The sequence below is a fragment of the Miscanthus floridulus genome, unplaced genomic scaffold (assembly GCF_019320115.1).
Source record: "Miscanthus floridulus cultivar M001 unplaced genomic scaffold, ASM1932011v1 fs_804_1_2, whole genome shotgun sequence".
Classification (NCBI taxonomy): Eukaryota; Viridiplantae; Streptophyta; class Magnoliopsida; order Poales; family Poaceae; genus Miscanthus; species Miscanthus floridulus.
The window spans coordinates 1-6,939 of NW_027097300.1; positions in this window are offsets into that span (position 1 = coordinate 1).

Genomic DNA, 6,939 nt, shown 5'->3' on the forward strand with positions numbered 1-6,939 from the left:
CTTAAATAGGATTTCAGTGCAATATCTGGACAAGGAGGAATATATAATGCAGCAATTGGTTCCAACCAATTCCTATACTTAATGCATCATCAACGAATAAAAGATACTCAATGTATTTGTAAAAATATGGGAGGCTTAATATGCTTCGGGGTTTGCCTTTCAGAAAAGAGGAAGGCTGGTGGTCAGGGCACTCGGGCAACTCCTCCGCGGCGGTTGCTTCGTCGGCTTCCTGCACCTCGGGCTCCTCCTCCTAGTTGGCTCCCTCAAACTCCAATAACGTCACTCCCTCCGGCACACCTATTGCATGAATGCGCAAGATAATTATCATGGATGCACATGAACGAATGTCAGGGATGCTCGGAGAATGTACATGTTCGCTGTAGTCTGCATATTCCAACTTAAGGCCTATTCAAATCACTTTGCTTACCAAGTTTATACAACCTAATGTATAATTGCTCATCTTCAGTTAATGACCTAGCACCTGCACCTAAGCATATTCTCAAGTTAGGCTAACCCCTAAACAATCAACGAGAACATTGCAACAAACATACACTCAAGCATTTGTACTTCAGCAAAATGGAGACTATATAGCGGTACAGCAAACTGGCCATAACTGGAGATTTATAAATCCAAACGACATGCAACAAGACAATTTGGAAAGCTTATGAAATTGTCTATAATTCATTTTCAGACCGCTAAGCATGATTCCCAACTTTACCAGGTTGAATTCTTTAATCAACAGAACTCTGTCCACACAAGACAGAGAGTAGGTAAAACTGGAAATTAAATTTAAACAGCTGTAGTTCCTAAACTACTAGGCCAAATGCCCTCAAATTTTGATAGGAGCTAGATACATAAATTGTCCACAACTTTTATATTCATTACATTCACAGCAAACCAAAATATCATTGGGAACTTTCTAAAGTCCCCAGATCTGTCCAGAGGGACATAATGCAAACAAATAATTATTAACTTATGATGTAAACACATAATTGGACAAAATTAACTCTACTCACTTTTTACACATATCACAAGAATACCAGAAAGTAAGGTGTTCATCACCAAAACATTTCTTTTAATACCTTTCCTAATTTATTTAATTAATTAGGTGAAATGGTAAACTTATATGAAAACTACATCATTAAATCTACCAAAATCACAGTAGATACTACATGCTCTAAGTAGACTACCATAAAAATTTCACACCATTTGAGTAAGGATAACAACCTACACAAAAATGATAAGGCATAATGGCTTAAAATGGCATAATTAGGAAACCTTAGTGAAAAGTGTCAAGAAACAGATTTCATATTTTTCCTAGCATCCTTAAGGTACTAGGATACTACCCACAAAGTTTCATGGTCATAGGATTCCTAGATAATTTACAAAAATTCACACAAGTATCAATCAATGATAAAAGGAAAATCTATAACTCAAAAACCATACATGGAATGACTCTCAAATTTTAACCAGAGCTTCTACTAAGCAAGACTAGCTTACCCTCAAAATTTCATAATTTTTGGATCACAGAAACTCAAGATATGATTTAAACAAGTTTGCATGCATTCAAAAACACATTTCAAGTTCCTATTTAATTCATCCAAAATTTCTACATCATGTGTTCACGTCATATTTTTCTTAAATACTAGACTTCACTATGAGCCTACCAAAATTTGAATCACACCATTTGGATCTACACGTTTGGAGTTACAAAATTCACAAAACAGCATCAAAACCTGCATAAATGAGCTAGCTTTTGAATCAAACAGTCACTGACGCGTGGGACCTGCCTGTCAGCTGGACCCGCTTGTCAGTGAGACGAAAACAGGGGGGACGCTCACGATGGCGCGGTAGCGGTGAAGCTCGCCAACGGCGACTTCTCCGGCGATGAGGAGGGTACCTCCGTGACCGTCACGACCTCTCGCATCGATTGACCTACTCAACCTAAGCTCTATCGACCTCTAGGTACGTCGGCCATGGCGCACGGCGGCGCTACGGTGAACCTCGGCGCTAGGTACTCAGACAAGGTGCGCATTAGCTTCCAGTGACCAAGGCGGACCTACCTACGCTACTGCTAATGGCTGCGGTGAAGTGCTCGAGTGTAGCCATGTGATGTCACCAGCGGTGACCATGGCGCGGTGGTGCGTGGCCATGTTCTGGCTCGGCCGGACTGGCTTCGTCGGTAGCATCATCACTAGAGCAACTACATATGCTAGAGAAGATGAGACGAAGGCTAGGGAAGAAGGAGCGGTGCGGTGATGCGCTGGCCACGACGAACCGTGACTCCGGCGAGGTACGACCATGGCTACGGCGTTGGAAAACTGGCCAAAGGTCCTCACCTATAGCACGATTGGCTTAGCTAGAAGGTCGACAAGGTAGAGGAGGACACAGCAGAGCTGTTGTGGAGCTGGCAGTCGCATTTTTGCGGTGGTGAGTGAGCTAGGCAATGGTAGAGCTCCTTGGCAGCAATGGCGGAGCAGCTGCGCTTTGGCTGCTGCTGCTGTGAGCAGTGGAAGTGAAGGAAGGAAATGTGGTGCGGTGGGGGCTCTCGGTGGTGTGCTGGGGCTTCAATTGCAGAGCTCTAGCCCGATGTGGCCTGACCAGGCAGGCGGCCAGCGACGCGCAGCGTACATGTGGCCGTCAAGTTCTGAAGTCGGTCGGCTACTATAGAGTTGATTCAGAGTTTCAAAACTGATCCTGATAGCGCAAGTTGATGACGATCATACTCCCAATCCGTAGCTCATCGGTGCAAACCATCTAAATGAAAGTTGTAGCCCTACCTTTCATCTTCAACTTCTATTCAAGGATCATAGTCTCATTCATCACGAATCAGGAGTTACATCAAGCCAAAGTCAGATCGATCAAACTGACATTGCATCTAAGACTTAGAAAATTTTCCAAGTGTTGAATCAGCCCTCAACACTGACTTTTGAGACCTTTTTGAGCATGTTGTGCACATTTTCATGACTTGGCTTCTAAACAAAGTTTGTTCCTTATAAAATTTTCTACAACTTTGCTTTAGGTTGCTCAGACATGCAAACAATCTAAGCTACAATTTTTAAACAGTCAAACAAAAGGGTTTAGGGGTCAAAACAAGTCAAACCACTTTTTGAAATCCTATTTAGGCAACATGATCAATATGAACAATGTTCCAAATGACATTCTAGGTGTCACTAAGTTGTTTAAAAGAATTATTAGCCACACCACACATTGGTCACACAAGAATCAAGCATTGTATGTACTGAAACAATGAAAACACATGAAATGTTACCTTTGTTTCGTAGTCATGTTTCACATGTTTCATGATCTTGTTGCATGGAATTAACTAGCTTTGTTTCACTAAAATGAGTTGCACATGTTGCACTTAAGTGTTGCACACTATTCATTTCATAAAGACAACACACATGAAATATAATGATACGTTGCAATGTTTCAAAAACATGTTTCAGGTAACACAAGCTCATGAATGGATGAATGATGCTCATGTTCATAAAATGCAAGTGCAAATATGGAAGGCAAACACCTGGGGTGTTACAGCCCCCCTTATAAAAATCTCATCCCAAGATTTGAAAAGCGTACCATTATTGATAGAATTCCTTATAACCATCCCTCAAATAATCTTCCCTTTCCCATGTTGCATCGCGTTCACTACCCTAATTACTCCACTTGACTTTGTAAAACTTGACCACCCGACTCCGAGTCACTCGCTCACGAGTGTCAATCACTCAGACCGACTTTTCTTCAATGGTCAAATCAGATTTTAACTCGATATCCCCCAATGGAACTCTCTCTTTAGGGACGCGAAGACATTTCTTCAATTGGGATACATGAAAGACATTGAAGATAGCACTCATCTCAGGAGGTAATTGAATCTTGTACGCCACCTTACCACTTTGTCCAATGATTTCAAACGGACCAACATATCTCAGAGCAAGCTTTCGCTTCACACCAAAGCGTTGGACACTCTTCATAGGTGAGACTTTCAGATAAATGAAGTCTCCAACTTCGAACTCAATAGGTTTTCTACGTCGATTAGCATAACTTTTCTACCTAGCTTGAGCTACGGCCATGTGGGTTTGGATAGTATGGACTTGCTCTTTGGCTTCTTGAACAAAATTAATTCCATAATATCTCCTTTCATCGGCTTCTACCCAGTTCAACGGGGTTCTACACTTCCGGCCATACAAAGCTTCAAATGGTGCCATCTTGATACTCTCTTGATAACTGTTATTGTATGAGAATTCAGCTAGGGGCAACCATTTTTCCCATGAGCCCTTAGCCGAGATGACACATGCTATCAACATATCTTCTAAGATTTGGTTCGCTCGTTCAGTTTGCCCATTGGTTGCGGATGATTGGCAAAACTTCTTACTAGCTTAGTTCCTAATAATCCGTGTAAGTGCTCCCAAAAGCGAGCAGTGAACTATGGTCCTCTATTCGAGACAATAGTACGGGGGATCCCATGAAGTCGGACTATCTGATTAAAGTACAACTCCGCATAGTCAGTTGGACGAAAGTCTATGCGGACAAGAATGAAGTGTGTAGACTTGGTCAGTCGGTCTACAATCACCCAAATGGAGTTAAAATTCCTCTGAGTAGTAGGGAGTCCAACAATAAAATCCATACTTATCTCCTCCCATTTCCAACCTGGAATAGAGAGTGGCTGAAGTAATCTAGCTTTCATGTGCACAACCTTGACTCGACAACAAGTGTCGCACCTAGCCACATAAGCGGCTATCTCTTTCTTCATTTTGGTCCACCAAAAGTGAGTCTTCAAATCATGATATATTTTGCTACTACCAGGATGAATAGATAATTTAGAGGAATGCGCTTTGGATATGATTTGATTTCTAAGCTCTCTATCCTTTGGAACTATCAACCTATCCTTGAACCATAACACGCCATCCTCATCTACTCGAAAATGTTTGGTTTCTTGCTCTTTCATCTTGCGCTTGATGTGAAACACACCTGCATCTGTCTTCTATAGCTCAATAATTTGACTCTATAGAGTACAACTGACAGTGATGTTGTATAGGACTATAGGATGAAGGAGTTTTGACAAATGGACATCACTCTCCATCAAGGAGTGGCAATGAGATTTCCTGCTCAAGGCATCCGCGATGACGTTTGCCTTGCTCGGGTGATAGTGCACTTGGAGGTTATAATCCTTGATCAACTCGAGCCATCTTCTCTGACGCATATTCAACTCTGGTTGAGTGAAGATGTACTTGAGACTTTTATGATCAGTGTAGATGTTGCACACATTGCCGAGTAAATAATGTCTCCAGGCCTTCAAAGCATGAACAACTGTAGCGAGTTCCAAGTCATGCGTTGTATAATTCACTTCATGCTTCCGAAGTTGGCGAGAGGTATAAGCAATGACTCTACCCTCTTGCATAAGAACACCGCCTAACCCAATACCTGATGCATCGCATAACACATCAAAAGGTTTCTTGATATCCGATTGTGCCAAAACCAGAGCCGAAGTTAGAAGAGTTCGCAGGGTATGGAAAGCCGCATCGCATTCAGGAGTCTAGACAAACTTCATGTCTTTTTACAGCAACCGAGTCATAGGCTTGGCTATTTTAGAGAAATCTGGGATGAAGCGTCGATAATAGCCAGCCAACCCTAGAAAACTCCGAACCTCGTGCACCGAGATTGGAGCCTTCTAGTTCAATACTTCTTGCACCTTGGTGGGATCAACCATAATTCCACCATCGGACAACACATGTCCAAGAAAAGGTACCTCACGAAGTCAGAATTCACATTTGCTGAACTTTGCATAAAGTTGGTGTTCTCGCAATCTAGTGAGAACCACTCGCAAATGTTCAACGTGGTCTTCTTCATTCTCTGAATAAACTAGGATATCATTAATAAATACCACCACAAATTTGTCCAAGTTAGGCATAAACACCGAATTCATCAGATACATAAAATGTGCGGGGGCATTGGTCAATGCAAAAGACATAACAAGGTACTCATACAGACCATATCTTGTAGAGAATGTAGTTTTTGGGACATCCTTAGGCCGAATTTTGATTTGATGATAACCAGATCTCAAATCAATCTTGGAAAAGACTTTGGCTTTAGACAACTGATCAAATAAGATATCTATGCATGGCAGAGGGTACTTATTCTCGATTGTAACTGCATTCAAGGGTCTATAATCTATACACATATGTAGGGATTGATCCTTCTTCTTCACAAAGATAGCTGGGCAACCCCACAGAGATGAACTAGGATGGATAAGGCCTTTTTTAGAAATTCATTCAACTAGGTCTTAAGTTTGGCTAGTTCATTGGGAGGCATTCTATATGGCCTTCTAGAGATGGGCGCTGTACCAGGAAGCAACTCTATCTTGAACTCCACTTCTCGATCTGGGGGCAATCTAGGCAAATCATCAGGAAAAACATCTGGAAAGTCACACACGATAGGGATATCTGCTAGAGACTTTGCTTGCACCGCACTGGTCGTGCAAGAAAGATTGATGTCTTAGGATAACTGTACTAGAAAACCCTCCTGATTACCAGGATCTCTGAGCATGACTACCCTAGTCGATGTATCAATAAGCACTCCATGATGGCTCATCTAGTTCATTCCCAATATCACATCAATACCTAGCCCCGGTAAAACTACTAGATCAACCTGATAACTTTGCCGCTCTATCTCAATTTGTACGTCCCCAACTACCAGCTTGGTTGGGATAATACTACTGGCAGCCCTAATACAATAACCCTCACCCTCAATAGTATATGTTTTCTGCATAAACTTGGATGCAAATGCTGGACTAATAAAAGAATGCGAAGCACCTGAATCAAATAGTACAACTACAGGGTGTTGATCAATTAGAAACTTACCAGCAATCACTACCTCTCCTGAAGGAATCTCAGTAATATTAGTGTGGTTCACCTGCCCCTGATGACCACCTTGGTAGTTGTT